Source organism: Vicugna pacos, chromosome X (genome assembly GCF_048564905.1).
Source record: "Vicugna pacos chromosome X, VicPac4, whole genome shotgun sequence".
Classification (NCBI taxonomy): Eukaryota; Metazoa; Chordata; class Mammalia; order Artiodactyla; family Camelidae; genus Vicugna; species Vicugna pacos.
In genome coordinates this window covers 73,928,198-73,950,354 of record NC_133023.1, presented here as the reverse complement: position 1 = coordinate 73,950,354, position 22,157 = coordinate 73,928,198, and the positions used below count along the sequence as shown (strand labels likewise).

The 22,157-nt window shown below is 35.8% G+C and overlaps 1 protein-coding gene and 1 non-coding gene across 6 annotated transcripts in view; one reads left to right on the top strand and one right to left on the bottom strand.

The window, feature by feature from the left end:
• DIAPH2 (diaphanous related formin 2) overlaps nt 1-22,157 on the bottom strand; it is a 784,101-nt gene that overhangs the window by 348,301 nt on the left and 413,643 nt on the right. The gene's annotated exons all lie outside the window — the stretch shown is intronic.
• On the top strand, nt 16,365-16,471 carry LOC116277356 (U6 spliceosomal RNA). Its single transcript, XR_004186842.1, has one exon. It is a non-coding gene; the product is annotated as a U6 spliceosomal RNA (small nuclear RNA).

Here is a 22,157-nt window from a genome sequence, read left to right as displayed (position 1 = left end):
CTTAGGCAAGTCTCCCCAAGTTCCACTTTCTTCATTTGTAAAATAGGGAAAATAATAGTATCTTACCCTGTGTAGCGTGTGTGAGGTATAAAGGACATAATGCATATGAATGACTGATAATGTGCCGTATAACAAATGCTTAATAAATGCTACTCTTGCTCTACTCCTCAACACTGCTATTTTATTTTTTTTTAATTTTTAAATTATTCTTATTTTTTATTGAAGTGTGGTTGATTTACAATGTCAGTTTCAGGTGTACAGCAAAGTGATTCAGTTATACATATGCATACATACATATATATTTTTTCAGTTTCTTTTCCACTACAGCTCATTATAAGAAATTGAACATACAGTTCCTACTGTGCTATGCAGTAGGTCCTTGTTGCTTATCCACTTCACATATTTATCCATCAATCTCAAACTCCCAATTTATCCCTCCCCCCCGCCTTTCCTCCCTGGTAACTACAGTTTGTCTTCTATGTCTGTCAACACTGCTATTTTAGCTACGATTCTATTAAACTTCTTTTCTCACTTTTTAAAAATATTCCTAAGAGGAATACTTAGGATTTGCGAATACTCAATCCAAAATTCTTATGGTTGCCAAAAGGTATACATATAAATCTACATATGCTAGAGATTTTCCTAAGGAAAACTTACACTCATGGATTATCTACTGTATACGTCATGCATTATAACAGTGTAACAGTAAATCAAGATCCCACACAGTCACAACCGTGTTCCAGCATGGGGGTGGTCTCTGGGTATACAGAAATAAAGTTCAATGGAAGAGACTGTACTTTCAGTTGTAGTCCCAGGGAAGCCTACTTGGAGGGGGTGGCAACTTAACTGAACCTAAAATGATGGGTGAGATTTAGCTTCTCAAAGTTTTGGATACAGGAAATCCAGGTGAAGAGAATATCGTACCGACAGGAGTAAAATAATGTAATTGTGACTGGTGAACAGAAAGTAATTCAGTTCACAGGGAGTACACACTCCTGAGTGGGAAGTTTTGGGAGACAATTTGAAGCTAAGAGATTTGATCTTCAACCCACAGTGGTTGGATTTTGATTGTTAAATAGCATTATGCTAAGTTCTATGCATATGTAATAAAAAAAAAAGGATCCCCATCAAGTACATCTGTTAAACTCTTCATTTGAACCCTCTTTTCATCATCTAAAATAAAAATTTTTTAAAAGCATTATTTTTCCCCTCATTTTCAAACAATGCATTCCTACTGAGAAATAGTCAGAGGCCACATAAATACGAAAAGAATATTTTATCTTAATTACTAATGCTTTAGCAAATACAGTGTTTGAAAAGGAAGGCAAGAGATGTAGATGTTCCTGCAAGCTGTAATAATATCCAAGTTATCTAGCATTTTGAAAAATCTAAATTGAAAAGTCTACTCCTGATTGTCAACTGAGTTCCTGAGCAACATCAACATCAGGTAAAACGCCATCCTACACTTTTCCTTCTGCTGGAAACCATAACAGAAACTTCAAGAACAACATTTCTCGATTGACTTATCACATTCTCCAAGACACTAAATGAACTAGGAAACTATACAGTTCAAGTAGTTCAAGGTCACCAAAGAGAAAATACTTGTTTTATTTGTTTTCAGAAAATTGAATCCTCTCCAAATTGACTTGAAAATATTTTTAAATTCTAGGAATCTATTTCAAACCTTGTATTCCATCAACTATCAGTATAACATAGAAATGCAAGTTCCTCACCTGCATTACAGACATACATATACATATCCAAATGGGGCTCTGGTGGATTTCAGAATGCATAGAGTTCATATTTGCATCAATAAGATATATGGTATAACAAATATCATGTGACCTGTAATTCAGGGAAACATGGAAAATTTCTGATTTAAAAATTGCTACAAATACAAACAACTGACGTGGATGCCATCCAAATCTTTTCTATGGATCGGACTGCTTCCTGCCTCTTTACTACCTCCTGCTGCTGGACACATCTCCTCCTCCTCCACCAAACCCTTCCAACCTCTCTTTGTATGACATGGTTTCCAGACCTACAACCATCAGAGTGTTTCGCTTTTGGACATGTTCCAGTGGATTCCCAGTCTAAACTTGTAAGAATATGTCCATGAAAGCCTATTTTTACATATTCATAAGTTTGTTGCAGTGTTTTTCTAAAAATTAATGTTGAAAACCAGAAATAACCTAAATGTCTAATAATAGGATATTGGCTATAAACCACGCTACACAATAAAATGCTGCACTACCATTAAAAATCATGAAGACTATTTAGTGAAAAGGAAACATAAACATGGTATACCATTATGCAAGAAAATCACAGTCAACATATTTCATTTTGGGCTTAGAAAATCAATTTATAAAATTGCACAGGAAAAAAAATCTAAATGCTATCAACCAAACTATGAACAGTGGTTATGGATAGATCATAGAAAATATTTGGTTTCTTCTTTTTAAGCCTTTTCTAAATTCTCTACAATGAACACTATTAATTTTGTAATTAGAAGACTATTGCATTTAAAGAATATGATAAAAATGTAAATGTTTTAGAAGAAAATGCTTATTACTACCAGTTCCTTCCTTCTTCTCTCGTCCACCCACTACCATCTGGCACTTCCCCCCACTACACTCTACCCAAACAGCAGTTGTCAAAGGCAGGTTGTCAGATCCCATGTTTAATTCTCAGTCTTCATTTTACTTGACCTCATTTTATTTCACAAATTAAATCACTCTTGCCACAAAAGTCTTCCTTCAGGTAGCTTCCAGGACACCACCTATATATCACTTTATGTCACTGGTCGCAGCTCAGTCTGCTTTGTTGGTTTCTCTTCATTTTCCAGACTTCTAAACATTGCAGTGTCACACAGATCAGAATCCAAGCCTCTTCCATTTTCTATCTATAATCATTTCCTTGGTAATCTCACCCGATCTCATGACTTCAAAGACTATTTATATGCACGAATGCCTCCCAAATTTATATAGCCACCTTGGACCTCTCTCAGTAAGTCCAGACTCATACATTCAACTGCCGGCAGTTATGACACTGTTATCTGAAAAACTGATGGGCACAGGAACATTAATACATCCGAAAGGAAGTCCTTACACCTGAACCTGAACTTGTTCCACCTTCAGTCTTCCTCACTCTTTAAAGGACAACTTCTTCTTTCCAGTAACTCGTTGCCAAAAAAAAAAGCCCACCTCCCTCAAATGAGGACTTACTCATTTTTGAGTCCTTTATACTTCTCACAAACTATGTCTAATTAATTGACAAATCTTTAACTTCAAAATATATCAAAATATATCAAGAATCTGATTTTTTTTTCCAACACTGCCACCACCTGGCACCAGCCACCATCATTTCTGCCTGGATGATGAAAAAGACTCCCAACTGTTCTCCTGGCTCCCTCCCTTGCTCGCCTACAGATTATTTTCAAAACAGCAGCTAGAGTGATCTTTTGAAATCTAAGATATCAAAACATGCTATTTCTCTGCTCAAAACTTCCTTGGGCCTTCCCATCTCAAAGTAAAAGCTCAAGTCTTTACAATGGCCGAGGAGGTCCTACCGGTTCTGGCCTTCACTTATCAACCTGACCTCATCTCCGAATGCTACTCTTCCTCTGGTTTCCTCCATTCTAACCACCTGGTCTTCTTAGTTTTTCTCAAACTCCCCAAGCACACAATGCCTTGGAAACTTTGAGCTTTGCTGTTCTGTGCTAGAGAACCTCACCTCTGACCACCCGCACTTTCGTCATATTTAGGATTCTCTATAATGTTTATCACCATCCTTCACATGAAATCATTACTTGCTCATATTGTTTACTGTTTTCCTATCCACCTCCAGAATGTAAACTCCAGGAGTCTAGAATTTTTTATATATATTTTTTTCACTGCCATATCCACAGCACCTGGAGGAGTGTCTGACAGTAGTAGTAGGTAACCAATAAATGCCATTTAAATAAATGAAAGAAAATATAAAGGAATATCTTTATGTCACTAGGATGAAAAGTTTCTTAAAACACAAAGAGTTTAAGCCATAAAAAATGATAAAAATGATTATATTAATTTTTTCCAAAAATTCTGCTCATTAAAAGCCATGGTTTTAAAAAGTAAAAATAGAAGCCTTAAGTCTGATATTTGCATCACATATAACTGACAATGGATTACTATCTCCAATATTTACAGAACTCATTGATGGAATTAAGAAAAAGATAATCCAAAAGAAAATGGGAAAAAGACTTAACAGTTTTTGGAATGGCCAATAAAAATCTTGAGCCTCATTAGTGATCACAGAAATGCAATTTAAAACCACAGCAAGACATCATTTTACACCCACTAGATTGACTAAAATTAAAAGGTTTGACAATACTTAAAGTTGGCCAGAATGTGCAGTAAAAAATACTTATATCCTGCTACTGAAGTATAAATTGGTACAGCTATTTTGGAAAAAAATACTTGGTATTACCTAGTAAATTTGAAAAGACGTGCCATGACCTGATAAGTCAAAGCCTAGATTTACTCTGGAGAGGTAGTTCTCACTGTGTGGTCTAGGGAACACCAAGGGTCTCTGAGGCCTCGCCAGCAAGTCTGTGAGGTGCGAATTTCTTTCATACCAGTACTGAGACATTATTTGCCTTTTTCACTCTCATTTCACAAGAATGTACAGTGGAGTTTTCTAGAATCTACATGATGTGTAATAACATCATTGCTTTGATGGCTAAGGCAACGTGTGCTTGTGAATTCTTCTGTTTTAAAAGCATCTCAGTTTTAATTTCTAATATACTAATATTGATATATTCAATCCACATAGAGCAAAAGCTCTTAAGAGTCCTCAATTCTTACAACTGTAATGGGATCCTGGTATTACAAAGTTTGAGAATACTTGCTGTAGAGGAAAAATCTCTGCACACTTGCATCATCGTTCACATCAACTCTATTTGTATTAACAAAAGACTGGGATGGGGGACAACCTCATGTACACTGACACCAGAATAGATAAATAAATTGTGATGCATTCATCCAATGGAAAGCTATACGACAGGGGAACTGAAATTCATGTAGATATATCAACATTTCTAAATGTCAGAAACATAACATCCAGTGAAAAAAATGAACTGTAGAATAATGCATATTTTATGATTCCATTTACATAATGGTTTAAAATTGAGCAAAAGCAGATGATACATTGTTTAGGGATATCTCCTGGTAAAACTCTAAGGAAAAACAAATGGCTGACAGACACATAGCTGAGACAGTGGTTACCTATGGAGTAGAAGAAAGAGGGTGGGATCTAAGAGCAGCACACAGCAGGCATGGCAAAGGTATCAATAAAGTTTCCATTGGTAAATTGGGTGGTAAGTTCATGAAATTTTAAATTGTTCTTTATGCTTTTCATGGTATGTGAATGTGTGTCTGTCTGTGTCCTATGACCATGAAATATTCTGTAGTGGGTTTTAAAATGTCTTTACTGACATTTAAAAAATATGAAAGACAACTGTTCACCTAGATGTTGTTTTCTAGTCTTTCTAGAAGGAAGGGAGTGGGTCAGACACTATTCAGTAGCCCATGGAGCCCTATGCTTTATTTTCACTTGTCCATTTCTCTATTACAATCTAACCTAATGTCAAAAAGTAGGTATCCTCATCTCTCAGTCTTTCTGAAACATTTATTTACTCCATCACCTTTAATTCATCAGAAGGCTGTCAAGTATAATTGACCATTTTATTGACATTATTGCATATCACAGAATGATATTCAAGGTATTAAAAAGCAGTAGTATACATTACATTATGCCAAAGGCTCTTTTTTTTTTCCATAAAACAGCATTTGGCAATGATCTCTTGCCCTTTTTTCCGTATTACATAATTACTTAGTATATGATATCTAAGGCAATAGCCAATTTAAAAATTTTAAGAGGAATCTTTGATAAATGTATATGTGGGTAAGAAAAGACCAAATGAAATATTTAGAATTCAATGAAGAATAATGTTAATATCTATTTGTTTATCCTCAAATAACTCATAGTATTAACATATCTCTTGAAATGTAGGGAGGGACAGTCAAGCAATACGCAAGCAGATTTTACACTTCCTAAGGACAACACAGAGAGAGAGGGAAGGGGAAAGAGGCAAGAAGGGAGGGAAGGGGAGTGGGAGCGGAGGGAGGTTTTACAAGGAGCTGAAGTTTTAATCATGCAGAACACCTTGTGTTTACCGCCTATACATGTTTGTTCTGAAATTGTATCAGTGTATGAATAATGGATATAAAATGAAACACCCACAAACAAAAAAAGCACAATTCACAGGTTAAAATGTAAAGAATCTTACTCTGATAATGCTTCTTTGGAGCCAATTTTATGCTTCCTGTGAAACACTAATCCTGCCAATAGAAAAGACTGCAACCTCTTTCTCAGCCTTTAGGTCCCCATCTAAGTGGCCACCCTTCAGAGGAGCCATCTCTGAGCAAACTATCAGAAGTAGCCCTCCTGCTGTACCCTCCTCCCCACAGTATCACCGTTCATTTTTGCACCCAGTATGTTTCCTTCCTAGCATATATCAAAGTCTATAGTTAGATAATTGTTATTAATTGCCTGTCTCTCCTATGAGACTGTAAAAACCAAGAGGGCAGAGACCACATCTGCCTTGACCACCAATGTACCACCAGTGTGTAGAATAATCTATGCCACGTATTCAGCATTCAATAAATGTTGAAAGAACAAAATACAATGCATGTAATGTGTCCTCCTCCTGCTTTATTATTTACCTAGAATATTTCTCTCTTGGTTCTCTGCTGCAGTTCCCATTTTGTTTTTATGATGCCTTGGGGTATCATGAGAACTGATATATGACTGAGGACCGTATAACAAACCCCATGATGTACACATGCACTATTTTTTATATCAATCACTGTATAAAATCCTAACCCATCATTCATGTTCAGAGAACTTGTAAAACACTATTAGATGAAAGGATAAAGAAGAGGATTTAAATTTATTCTTAAATACCAACACAAGAACGCCGGTAATAGGTACACATTATCTGAGAAGTCAAAAGGCACTCACGTAAAACTAGTAAAGCCAATGTGTACGCAGGCAACATACATTTCTAAATTTGATGTGCTGTTTTGGCTCAGAGTTGATCATTTCAGTTTTACCTAAGGCAACTTAGTCTCTCCTTTTTCATTAAAAAAAAAAAAAAGTAGTGTTCACTCAGAACCATAAGTCTGCCTCATTGCTGAGAGACAATAAAGATTGAAGGGAGGGGCATTTTATATGATTTCTTCTTGGAAAGTAGGTAAGATAGTGATGCCTTAGGCATGTATAGGTATAGTTGTGCAACCGGCCAGTTGAAGGTACTCCAGCACAGATGACTCTGACCTATAGGAATATGGAATGGTTGTTTTGCATTGTTGGTGCTTCTCATTATACTTTATCTATTTTTTCCCTTGCCTCCAACTAGACTGTAAGTACCTTAAAGACTCAGAGCATATTTACAATGGAACCAACATAGTAATAACCTTAGAAATGTAGTAATGTAGCTTCTCAGTAAACTCTTGATTTTAGTGAATCTTGTTTATGTCTATGAAATCAGAGATCTTAGGTATCACGACACACGTAAAAAGGTAATTATGTGAGTGGATGGAGGTGTTACCTATCTCTATTGTAGTAATTATTTTGCAATATATTTGTATCAAATCATCACATTGTATATCTTAAATTTACATACATATCTTAATAAAACTGGAAAAGGGTAGCTTATTAATCAATTAATGCATATATTGAGCCAGTTTACTCATTAAAGAAATATACTTCTGGTAAATTTCCATTGTCATTTGGACAATATTCCACCAAACAAAATGGTATCACAAGCTAATGTGAAAAGCTGCTACTGCTGTTCAAATTATTCTATATAACATTTAAAAGAAAAAGCTAGGTTCAAAATTAAGATTGGCTAATTGCCAAGCACCAGAGACTAAAAAGGAAATCAAAGCCAAAGCTCCGAATGGAGCTAAAGGGTAGGCCAAGAGGACTATGGAACTAAATACGAGCATAAAGACTAGGGATTTAATATCTGCCTAGAGAAGAAAATGTTATGTCACAAGCTTCTGGTACATCAGTAGCTGGAACTGAGCTCCTGGAGTAAGAAGAGGAGCCTGAAAAAGTGGTCCCATCTGGAAAACCAGGTCTAGAAAAACTTCAGCCACTTGCTGAGGAGTGTGACGGGGAAAGAAGCTAACCATATTAAGCCATAGAGAGAAAAGTGGGAGCCTTGTATTGAAAAATTAATATAAAAACTGACAAAACTTTGCAGAGGCAGAAAAACAGAAACTGTTCCATCTGGTACCCACTTCCATAACCCAGAGTATCTAGAACTTTTGGAAGAAAGTTTCTGCTGAAAGTGAGCTCTCAAGTAATTACAAATTCTACAAACAAACCAATCACTAGGAGATGGTCAGTAGAAATAACAAAGGGGTAATCATACCTTAGAGACTACAGATTTCAAAATAATCAGAGGAAATTTTTAAATAAATATGGTCAATAATCCAAGAAATGAAGAAAAGAATGGACACCATCAAACAAGGGGGAAAAAGGATGGATAAATTCAAAACAAGAAACAAGGTGTATACGTAGCTAACTCCCATACTAAACTGAGCCTTGAGGGCAGAGATCCAATCTCATTCATCTTTATGTCACCTTGCAGTATCTAGCACAGAGTATTATGCACAGTAGACAATGTTGGTTTAACTGAATTATATCCTATGCCTACATTTTAATGCTACCAATCTTAAAAAGAAATGTTTGTCAGGAAACCTTTTTTTTTTAACCTCCAACCAGAATGATTATGAAAAAGTAAACACAAATTACAGTATCAAGAATGAGAGAAGAGACCTCACTACAGATTCTATAAATATTAAAAAGGATAAAAATGAATAACTTTATGTCAGTAAATTCCATAACTTAGAAGAGATGGACAATTTTCTTTAAAAATTCAAACTACTAAAGCTCACTCAAGAAGACATAGATAACTTGAATAGCCCTATATTTACTAAAGAAACTGAATTTGTGACTTAAACTTCTCACAAAGAAAACTCCAGGAAACCAGTCTTAATGGTGGTTTTTAAATTCTATATCGTCATATTTGTATGAAAATATGATAAATGATGTTAAAGACATGGGGAATTCAGTCAAAATAAAACAATGATAGAATTTGTGCACATTGTAAGAATGAATGCTTTCTTACCTACTTCCATAATATTGGGCAAGAGATCACAAGAGAGTGAAAGATAGCAGAATATGTCACCCCAGAATATGCCACTTTGACATAAGAATTATCTTGAGCAGAAAGAAATTAAAAAGGAGAGGGGGGAGGGTATAAAGCACATGCTTGGCATGCATGAAGCCCTGGGTTCAATCCTCAGTACCTCCATTTAAAAAAAAAAAGGAGATAAGAGAAAAACTCTCCCCCATCTCCCTTCTCCCCCAACCCACTGTCCCCACAAACACAAGGAAAGGCAGGATGATTCTTGATCACTGGAGACAACTCTAGACACCCAGCAGCCTGGAGATAACTGAAGAATCTACATATCACAGCTCTCTAAGTAGCTTTTATCTTCCACTAATTTTCCCCATGTATTTATTTATCTTTTCACAATTTGCTGTGCCTAGAAGCTCAAAGTCCTTTTCCTCTGTCTTGTCAAAATGTATTGTTCCTTTTCTGGGATGCTATATAAGCCGAAGTTCTAACCACCCTTCTGAGTTACTCATCACTGAATACTCCCCTGTGTGTGCCAGATGCACGTTAATAAACTTCTGTTTGGTTTTCTCTTGTTAATCTGTCTTTTGTCAGTCCAACTTATAGAGTCCCAGTCGGAGAAATTAGGAGGGCAGAGAAAATAAAGCTGTTCCTCCCCTACCACAGGTACATTTAATGAAAAGAATTTGGCAAGGAGACTTTGAAATGCCAAATGTTAACTAATTTTTAAAAGATCTCTCATACTAGAAAAAAATGAATCCATTAGAAAAGTATTTAAAGAAAATGTTAATTATTAGAAAAATACGGACTCATATTTTCTTTCTAAACATAATTATTGTGTATTAAACATAACTTACTGATAATAAGACTAGTAAAATCAAACAAAGTTGGTACTTTAAGATTAGTTATAGCCAGTAGTAAAATGCATATCAATACACACAGAACATATGCCTAAATTATGTACTCGCATTATAGGCACATGAACCTCCTGTCTATGCTGTATACTGTTTCCCCTTCATTATGTTACGTTTTTTGTTACAAGAAAGAGTAATTTGTTAGTCTGTGACTTAACTTTTACTAATGCCAGTGCTATTTGTGTTACAATCTTGTTAAATTTTTGCTCTTTGCTCTTTTAATACCAAGATACCTGAGGCATGAATTCTGCTGGTTACTTTGGTAGTCCTATTTTCACTGGCCTAAGTCTGTAAAAGGTTTATTTATTAGTACCATGGAGAATAGATAACCTTTCTGGTAGAAGGATTTAGTCTTAAAGATTCACTGTCTTGAGAAATTTTTACCTGTGAGTCTTGCTGTTTTACTGACCTCTCACTGATTTGCAGTATTCCTATCACAAATTCTAATCATAAGCTACTAAAGAATCAGAAAGAGACGATGAATCCTGGTAGAGGAAAATATCCATAATGGGCTGGTGAGAGGGAAATATGGCAGAACAAAAAAGCCAAGAGAAACTGAGCAGCGCAAAGTGGTATATTATCTATATGTTCATGGGTAAGTGAGATGGTAAGGAGGGGAGATGTAAGAAGAAGAGGGGCTAAAAAGGAAACAAGGCATCTACACAAAAATCAGAAGTGAGGCTGACCTCATTTTGTTACCAGAGAGTAAGTTCTTATCTCCTCACAGAAAGAATTCAGAGACGGGACATGGAGTCAAGACAGTAAAGTGAGGACTTATCAAGTGACAGGACGCTCTCACGGGGAAAGCTGGCAGACTCAGGTGAACAGCTGTGCTGAGTTTCTTTGGCAAGCTGGCTATATGGGGTATAAAAATGGGTGGGATATCCACTGGGGAGGGACAGGTTTGGGGTCATATTCAGATTTCCATCCCAACTCCACCTTCCTGGGGGAAAGAACGATTTTTGTCCTTATTTACTCTTGATTGGAAGTGTCATGGTATCAGTGCTTGATGGGTACTTCTCTGCAAGGCTAACTATATTGTAACGAGCGTATAATGAGGATCAATGTCTACTGGAAGTCAAATCTTTAACCGTCTTGGGCCTAGTTGGTTCTAATCAGTTTACATCCTATCCTCAATGACTGTGTCATTCTTTTAATGGTTGTGCCCTGCCTCCTTCCCTCCTGTGTCAAATTTAAGACCATCATGATGATAATCTAAGTTGGAGAGGAAACATGTACATAACCTGAAAAAGCCAATATAACTTGACCTCAAAACCCCCTTGGCTGAGACTGCTTCATCTCTAAAGTCAAAAGGAAGGAAATATACATAACTCACTGAGCATTTCCTCTTTGCCAGACACGTTGCTGGGCACCGAGCCCTACTCTGACCTAGCTCTGGTGCACCTTTCCAGTCTCATTTTATACCGCTCTCCCCTTTCTCCACTATTTTCTATCAGGTCCTAGAACATGTTAAACTCTTTCTGCCTTGGGTCCACTGTCTTTGTTATTTCCTTCATCTGGAAATCCTAAATGCCACATCCTCAGAGAATATTCATCAAGCAATCTGACCTAAAACAGGAGCACTTGTCATTTCTTTCCATAGCACTTATAATTCATAAATATGTATTTATATATCTGTTTGTTTGTCCTCTGTATCTCCCACTAGACTATAAGTTCTATGAGGGCAGGGACTATATATCTTCCTAGCTCACCACCACATCCCCAAGCACACTACATGAAGTATAGCAAATGCTCAATAAATATCTGTTGAACAAATAAAATAAATTTTTGCAATAATAACTCATTCAATATTTGTAACAACATTGTGAAATATTACCTACATCTTAAGGAAGAGAAAAGTAAGGCTCATAAAGGTGGCATATCTTGCCTAAAATCACTATATAACTAGAAAGCAGACTTCTGATTCAAACTCAGGTCTTTCTGATCACAGAACTCTTTATATTAAATAATATCATATTCCTATGGTGAATGCTTACCCACTCAAAAAATAAAAAACCTTAAAAGGAGAAATGTTATTTGTAACAAAATTTCCTCCTTACCACATTCCTCAAGTTAATAAGAATTCAAAGGAAATGATCATTCCACTGGGTGCAAGTGTATTAATTTTTAAAATTCTTTTCCATTTATATGACAATCATCAATAGCAACCATACCAACAGAATTTGAGTATTTGCTAAGCATCTCTATGTAATCAAATATATAATAAATTCTATATTTTAAATATTTTTTTCAATCAACTAGGAATTGTTAACATTTGGAGATGCAGTAACCAGGGTATCGTGAAAATGTCTAAAAGCATACAAGACCAGGATTCTGACCAAACTCTAGTTGTTAACAGGTTTCATCAGATTTTAATTCTAAAGTAAGGTTAAATCATGAAACAGATTTCAAAGTCTGCAAATACAGGTGATAAGTTAAATGTCACTAGACCCATATAGTGGAATACTGTGCAGCTAGGAAAATTATGCATTAGAAAAATATTTGATGATAAGTTTTGGAAAAAAAACATATAGTGATTCAGCTTATGATACCAATTTTACAATATATGTATCTGTGTGTATGCAGGATAAAATGATTTGAAGGATACACACCAACATCTAACCATTGGTTATCCCTCATTTGAGGGATTAAGGGTGGTTATTCTTTATTATTTTTATGTCTTTTTCTATTTGTACTAATTCTTCTATAATAGTTTAGCTTTCCTAACCAGTGAATTTTATAGCCAGAAAAATGAGATTAATTCAAAAGAAATACATTTTTATTTTTGAAACATCTGTGAGGTATCCATGTATGTGGCTATGGATATACATAAAATCTCAAACTGTCAGTTTAAGCTTTCAGTCCCCGTGGCTTTCACTGATCTTTGAACAGAATTAACCAGTTGTTTGGCTGTCATGGTGATACATCCTGGAGTACTTTTAGAAGCCATTACTCAGTTGGTAACAAGAAGCGTTTTGGCTCATGGCTCCAAGACAAGTTCAGGGTTTCTTGGCTACAAGGACCAATTAGATTGAGAAAAGTTTTCTTTAACTCTGATAATCAGTTATACTGACAGGACCAACATTTGTCAGATAGTTTCTGTAATTAAGGGACCGTAATACACAATTCCATTAAAATATTTTATGGCATAAAAAGTATTATATGTTAATTTGAATGTTTACTACATATTTCATCACACTTGCACTCACCACCACCACAAGTTAAAAATGCATACGCCAACCTTCAGCCCAGGGTGACGTCTAAGGTAGAGTTATGAACCCCAACTGAAATAGTGGGGTTGTAATGGAAATGCTGACAACCTTAACTATAGCGGCATGAACAACACTGACTATAATAAAATCCTTGTTCAGATATAACTCACATAAAAAGTAAAAGCCAAGGGCTGTGAGCAGCTCAGTACATTTAAGCCGTTTTTCAACACATTCGAAATCCATATACTCCTGTATTCCTTTCAAAGCAATACCTGATGCCTTCTCAGACTTCTGGGTTTTGTTTCTAAAAATCTGTATGCACTAATATCTCATATGATTCCCTGTGAAACATTTTTCCCCTTTATCTTCAGCTGGTGAGAGCGCTAAGGAAACTTTTAGGAAATAAATGTTATTTTTGTCTTGCCTTGCTTTTGCATTTTCAATATCCCAGGGAATGGACTTGTGCGGTGAATTCAGGGAGATAAAAAGCGCCCAACAAATTCTGATTTGCAAAGTCTGTTAAAGTGACTCTGCATTAAAATCGTCCGTGTAAAACCAAAGAGGAGAATATGGTTGCACAAGAGTTTAATTAGCACTTCACTGCCCCTCCACCCCTGCCCCCGGAATGTCAAAGGAGTGGTTTCTCTTTTCTTTCATGCTAATAATGATGATGATAATAATAATAATTTAAAAAAGCAGAGGAAATCAATTACATGAGTCAAAAAGCTCTGGCAAAAGCAGAAGTGACAGTCACTGTTTATTTTTTAATTAAGGTGTTACAGTACTCTGAGCACTCACAGCTGCAAGCAGACCACACACTGGGATAGCTGGCCAGAAGCACTGTCAAAGGGAACACTGACAAGCGACAGCCTTGCTGCTCTTGTCTGTAGATAATCCCTCAAGTCTAGCTGGCACGAACGTTGAGTTTAAGAATCTGGAGAACGACCGAGGATTGATTTAGCTCATATTAACAATTTCTAGCAGAATTCAGAAACTACTTATGGCAGAGCTCTTTGATTTCTCCAATCTCGGATAGTTGCTTATAATTTAAACATTGTAACACTGCAATGCGAGTATGGTCCTAAACATTATCCTGCAAGTAGCCTCATTAATCACAATCATTTCCCATTGTTTTAACACTGTGGAAGACCACAGTAAGGCACAGAATGAAGATGATTAAATGATTCTGGTTGTTAGAGAGACAAGAGAAAAAAAAAAGGCTGTTTATAGGTATGTATTTCTTTTCTTATATAAGAAATTGAGAATGTGATTTACTTCATCTAAGACTGTGTTTAGAGAGAGGCGATTCTGCCATGATTGAAACCCACAGCAAATTAAATTATATTTTGTAAAATATTTGAACTTCCAAAGCTTTTAACATCACAGTAAGGCTCAGCATATACTTTTACTACTTTAAATGGCAGTAAATCTTAATGAAAGAATTAGTTTTAAGACTAGAAATACAGCTAAAACACAAAATGCAAATATGCTAATTGTTTGATCCTGCTATACACTTGTTCTGAAATGTGATCAGACAGAATAAATACTTCTTTTCTTTATAAGTCCTTCCAAACTTAATTGATGACACTGAATCTGAAATTACAGCTAACACGAGAACTTTTATTTTAGTTTGGTTTTTTTTTGGCGGGGGCGTAGTAATTAGGTTTTATTTATTTACTTTCTTAATGGAGGGACTAGGGATTGAACCCACAACTCAGTATATGCTAAGCACACACTCTAACACTGAGCTCTACCCTCCCCTCTTCTTTGGAGTGTTAGTGGTATGACGCTGCTGATGCTAGAAGTGAAATCCATTCAGGGGATCATGTATGTTTAAAAAAAAACTGATGTGTGTAATTTCAAATTTTTACATATGTTGTTTGGATAATATCTTCGCAGAAATATTATTTTAACTGTTTCTGCAATCTGTCTCCGCATTATTCGATTCTTCGTCTACTGCTCATGTCGCATTCCAAATCCAATAGATTTTTAAGTCCTGCATTTTTTCTAAAATCTTTCCTTTCTAGGCTCACTACTATGGCTCCTTAGCTACTGAAAAGAGAGATTTCAGATCATGGAGGACGTGATATTATTATAAGATTTGACTGCAGAATGAAAGAGCTGAAATTATGTTTGTAAATCATTTTTTAAAAATCCTCAAGGCTAAGAACTATGTTTCTTTCTGGGTATTAATTCCATGTCTATTAGTTTACTTCTTAAAGATATGACCACCTGGAGACTGCAGTAACCTACACTGCTGTTTTGGCAAAACATTCACTAAGAGAGAAAAATTAAAATGTCACTGATCACATTTGTATAATCCTCTCTAGGAGAAGACAATATAAACCAGATAACACTTCTAGTGCCAGATCAAATGTAACTCAAGATTAGTTAGTTGGTTTTCTACATGCAGATAGAGTTTACTAGGCACATACTTGAATTTCACTTTCCCGGTCTTTCTTTTGGTAAACAGTATTTCTCAAGTAAAGCAGTTAGCTGGGCTGCCGTTTGGCTTACAGTTTTCAAGAAGAACAAAGGGCTATCTTCGCTGTTAGCAATGCACATAATTTGCACCCCACCACATGGCAATGGTGTCAGGCCTTGGAAGATGTTACTCTCATCTTTACCACAAACCCTTGCTTACTATCTACTTGATCTGTACCTGGGTTTAAACTGCATCCATTTCCTGAAATTACCTGCCTGCTTTAATTCCCAGAATGATTATATTTCAGTGAATGCAAATATAATAAAAACACAGACACACACATCAGTTTTCCCTTTTAAAAAAGCTGCTGGTTACAAGTAGGTATTTTGAGTAAGTGTTGAAGAGATTTTTAATATTTAAAAATATGGTGAGGAGTTGAAACCACACAATTCTTAGAAGAAAAGACGAGAAAAGCTCCTTGACATTGGTCTTGGTGGTAATTTTTTAGATTTGATACCAAAAGCACAGGCAACAACCACAACAACAAAAATAAACAAGCAGTGCTCGCTGCAGTAGCACATAGACTAAAATTGGAAGGATACAGAGAAGACTAGCATGGTCCCTGTGCAAGGATGACAAGCAAATTGCTGAAGCATTCTTTATTTTCGGTTGGGGGGGAGTGGGAGGGGCGGGATAAAATAGGAGTTTGGGATCTGCAGATACTAATTACTATATATAAAACAGATAAACAACAAGAACCTACTGTACAGCACAGGGAACTGTATTCAATATATTAATCTACGAATAACTTAACAATAGCCAATAACAGAAAGGAATAGGAAAAAGAATATATATGTATAACTGAATCACTATGTTGTACACTGTAAACTAATACAACATTGTAAACCAACTACAATTAAAAAACTAAAAATAAATAAGTAAATAAACAAGCAGAATTACATTAAAACTAAAAAGCTTCTGCACAGGAAACAATCAACAAAATGAAAAGGCAACTCACAAAATAGGAAAAAGTGTAAGTGATGTGCCTGATAAGGGGTTCATATTTAAAATATATAAGGAACTCATATAATAGCAAAAAAACCAAACAACCCAATTAAAAAATGGGCAAAGGAATGAAAAGACATTTTTCCAAAAAAGACACGCCAATAGCCAATAGGTATGTAAAAAGGTGATCAACATCGGTAATCATCAGGGAAATACAAAGCAAAACCACGATGAGATTATCACCTTATACCTGCTAGGATGAGTATTATAAAGAAGTCAAAAGATAGCAGGTGTTGGCAAGGATGTGAAGAAAGGGGAACTCTTGTACACTGTTGGTGGGAATGTAAATTGGTACAGCTACTGTGGAAAGACAGTATGGAGGTTCCTCAAAAAATTTTAAAAATAACTACTATAGGATCCACTAATCCCACTTCTGGGTATATATCCAAAGGACATGAAATCAGTATCTTATAGAGAATATCTGCACCCCTGTGTTCACTGCAGCATTATTCACAGCAGGCAAGACATGGAAACAACCTAAGTGTCCACTGACAGCTGAATGTGTAAATTGTGTACGTATACACACACACGCACACACACACGCTCTCTCTTTAGTGCTATGACCTCAATTATTTTTCATTTCACATATAAGTGATATCTGTCTGTCTGGCTGGCTTTTTAACTCCCAGGTTCACCCACGTTGTTGCAAATGGCAAGATTTCCTTCTCTTGTAAGGCTGAATAATATTCCATTTTTAGTTGTATGTGAAATGAAAGAAAAATTGAATTCATGGTATCAGAGAATAGATTGACGGTTATCAGAGGCTAGGGGGTGAGAAAAGGTTGGGGAAAGGGGGAGATTTTGATCAAAGGGTACAAACTTCCAGTTGTAAGATGAATAAGCTCTGGAGACCTACTACACAGTATGGTGACTATAGTTAACAATAACGTATACTCAAAATTTGCTAAAAGAGTGGATCTCAAGTGTTCTCACCACACACACACAAACAGTAACTATGTGAGATTATGGATTGTTAATTAGTGCAATTATGGTATTCACTTCACAATACATCAAATTATCAAAACATCACATTGTACAACATAAATATACACAATTTTTATTTGTTCATCAGACCTCAATAAAAAAATACAGTGAAGAACACATGGTGGTGAAGTCTTAAAGCCACAAAAATGGTCTCCATTTTCCTCAAGCATTTTTGCTAAGAATTTCAATATGCTCAGAGCTCTGATTAGAAGATACAGGAATCAACGATTTACAAAATAAATAAAACTAATCATACATGTTGAAAAACACAAGACTTTCTAGGTGATAAATCTTATTGCATTTGCAGATCCTCTAAACCCCAGAACACCGCATACTATTTCATGTGTGTTAATCTCCAAATAATTACCTACAATCGTCCCCTGGTATACATGGCATGATTCCAGGATCCCCCACAGATACCAAAATCCATGGATGCTCAAGTCCCTTACATAAAATGGCATAGTACAGTCAGCCTTCATACCCATGGGCTCTACATCTGCAGATTCAACCAGCCGCAGACTGAAATTCATTGACTATGCAGATGTAGAACCCATGGATTCTGAGGGCCAATTGTACGGAGTTTTGTGATGAACAAGAGTTTATCAGGGCTCATACATATCTACGTGTGCATGCGTGTGTGTGTGTGTGTGATTTTCTGCATGTGTGTATGTGACTACATTAGTAATTTTTTTCTTTAAACCAAAGGCTCCTTCATAGATAATACAAATGATACATTATGTGCAGAACAGAACAACATCTGGTGCACTGGTTTAATAGAGCATATCTGAAAGTTGTACTTATCATTATTCTTTTACAGTTTCAATCAAATTAAATTATTTTACATGCTGGAAATTCCTAAGGCACTTTAATGCCACTTAAACAGGTGTCCTTCTAATTCACTCAAAAATACCCTATCGTTACATGGGATCCCTAGTCTCAGGGTTCAATATTTCAGCCTCTTCTCTCTACTCCCACTCTCCTGGTGATCTTACCCACTCACATGGATTTAAATACTATCTATGTGCTGATCGCTTTCAAATGTCAATCTCTAGCCCCAATATCTCCCTGAACTCCAGGCTCTCATATCCAACTGCCTACCGGACGATTCTATTTTGATATCTAATAGGTATCTAAAACTTATTACGACCCAAACTGAACTCCGGATATTTGCAACTTCCAAACCTGGTCCTTCTACAGTCAGTCTTCCCCATTTCAACTGATGGCAAATCCATCTTTTTTCATTTGCTCTGGTTGCAATGTTTGGAGTCACTGCTGAAGATTCATACTGTCCTACTCCTCATCCTATTTATAAAAAAATTCAGATGGCTTAATCTTTAGAAAAATAATAAGTCTACACTTCTCATAAGCTCCACCACTGACACTCTAATTGATGCCTAACATCCTTCCTCACTTGATCAACTTCAATGATCTGATCGCTCACTCCTCTTGCCATATTGCGATCCAGTTCTCCACTTGGCAGCCGGAATGATTCCTTTAAACATAAGTCAGATCTCATTACTCCCACAGTCTCAACCTGCTAATAGTTTTTCATCCAACTCTAAATAAAAGCCCAAGTCCATTCCAGGGCCTACAAGGTCATATACACACTTGCCTGTGGCCACACCTCCAATCTCTTTCCCTATCACTCTCCCCTCACTCACTGCCTCCCCTACTCTCCCTCAAATACATTATGCACTTAGAAGACTCATGGACTTCTGTACTTGCTCTTTCCATTGCGTGCACGGTCCTTGACTGAGATATAAATATGGCTTGCTGCTTCAGTTTAATCAAATTGCTGGCCAAAGGTCACCTCCACAAGGATGCCTCCCTGACCACTATATGTAATACTATAGCACCCTCTGTCACTCTCTATTCTCTTACCTTGCTTTATTTTTCTTCATAACACTCATTGACTGAATGGAATTATACTGTATATTTCTCTGTTTCTCCCATGAAAATGAGACCATTCACTACTAGTGCCCAAAGGTTCAGAATGGGGCTAGGCACGTGATCAGTGCTCAATAATTATTTGTTCAGGAAATGAGTGAATAAATGAATGAACTGTATGACAAGTTATATCTGAAAATTATTTCATGATTATAAACAGAAATATATAGTCAATGCTCTTTATTCATGGATTCCATATTTGTGAATTTGCCTACTTGCAGAAATTTATCTGTAACTCCAATCAATACTTGCAATGACTGTGCGGTCATTCACAGAAATGCACACGTAGAGAGCAGTGAAAAATTTGAGTTGTCTAAGGTGCACATTTCCAGCCGAGGTTCAACAAGGTGACATTCTGCCTTCTTGTTTCAGCTCACATAGTGAAAACAAGTGTCCTTCTGCAATCTATTCAGTGCCACGTTTTTCTATTTTTGTGCTTTTTTGGGGGTTTGGTTTTTAAAATGACCCCCAAACACAGTGTTGAAGTGCTGTCTAATGTTCCCAAGTGCAAGAAGGCTGCAATGCGCCTTACAGAGAAAATACATGTGTTAAATAGGTTTCATTCAGGCATGAGTTATAGTGCTGTTGCCTGTGAGTTTAATGTTCATGAATCAACTATATACATTAAATAAGGTATCTTTAAACATAAACACATTAACAAGGTTATGTATTGACCGCTTGATGAAAATGGTATGACCAGAGGCTCACAGGAATCTAACTCTGTATTTCCCGTAGGAGCAATGATGCAGTGTTCACTAATTCAGTGTTTGTGATGACTTTACAGAACATAACAAAAGCAAATAATAAAAATCAACTGTATATACTGAAGAGAAAATACAGAAAAGACAAAAATATTACTGACAGCAAATATTGCCATTAAGTCTGTTAAGTATATTATGATTAATAATATTTGGATCTTATTATATATTATTTTATTTAAATTTACTATATTATTTGTATTCACCATGTCATTAAAGTTCATTGAATGCTTGATTTGATTCAAAATATATCACATTATGTGTATATTCTATGATTCATTTTATTACTTCTCTTAATTCTTAGCTCTTTGGGATACTTTCAGTTAGTCACTGTTATAAATAATGTTACAAATGAAATTCTTGTGCATAAATCTTGGTACCCATTTCCGATCATCTTCTTTGGGCAAATTAAATATTTGCAATTAGTTTAAGGCTCTTGATACATTTTGCTTTCTGAAAAGTTGAAGTCATCTTGATCTTGGACCATTAATGCAAAAGTATCTCCCCTATACCACCTATGTCAGCACTGAGTATATGACAGTTTGTTTTTAATCTTTGTCAGTTCAATAGCTGAAAACTTGTAAATGATTATTTTATGTGCCTTTCTTCCATTACTTATGAGGTCGAACACTGTTGGTATGTTTGTCTTCTGAGATGGATGGCACATGTATTAGAATCGTTTCCAATGAGTTTCTAAGTTGGACTACCAGCTGAGGTCATTAATAGACGTGTATGAGATAATTCATTTTCTTTGGAAGAACTCCTATTCAGTGTGGTTTCTAATCATAAAAGATAAATGAATAAACTGCCAAGTTAATTTAACGTATGCCCAAACTTCCACGGAATAGATAACTGAAGAAAAGTGACATATTTAAAACAAGGGATACGAATGTGCAACTCAGGGTCTGCAAGTCATTATTAGAGTTAAATAAACAAATGTTTAGGTGGTGACCGTATCGCTCAAGAAGGGTGGGCCATGGAGATAGTTATTCTTTGTTCACCACCATGGGGGATGTTACTATTTTCTGTGAACATGTAGAAGGAAAAATTAATTGAATGAAATCCTAAATCCTGACACTATCATTTTATATATTTAACAGTTCAGTGCAGTTTAAAGGAAACCAATATGCGTTTGTAGTTGTACGATTTCATTAGGTGTTTCAAATTATAATAATTAATGTTCCCATTAAAATACAGAATTTATCAAGGTTTATACTGCCTTCTCACTTCATCTTAAATTTATGAATAAACTTTTCATATTTTATATTTCTTTCAACTATGTTTTTGCTATTACTCTCAGTGTTGTTATAGTGAAAAGAACAAGGGATACAGACATAGCCAAAATTTGAGCTCTTATTGTGTGACCTTGAGGACTTTACTTAATGTTTCCGAGACTCAGTCTCTTCTCTAAAAGCAGGCTTAATGCAGTGCCAGGCACTAAGTAAGTTCTTTGTAAATGGTAGTGGTTAATATTATCACTATTAGGTATTAGAAAAAAATGCATAATTAAGTGGAGAAGCAATAGCTCGCATAAACATTAGCCCTGGGTTTTGTGCTACAAATGCAAACAGAATCCATTTCTTAAAAATGCACATAAAA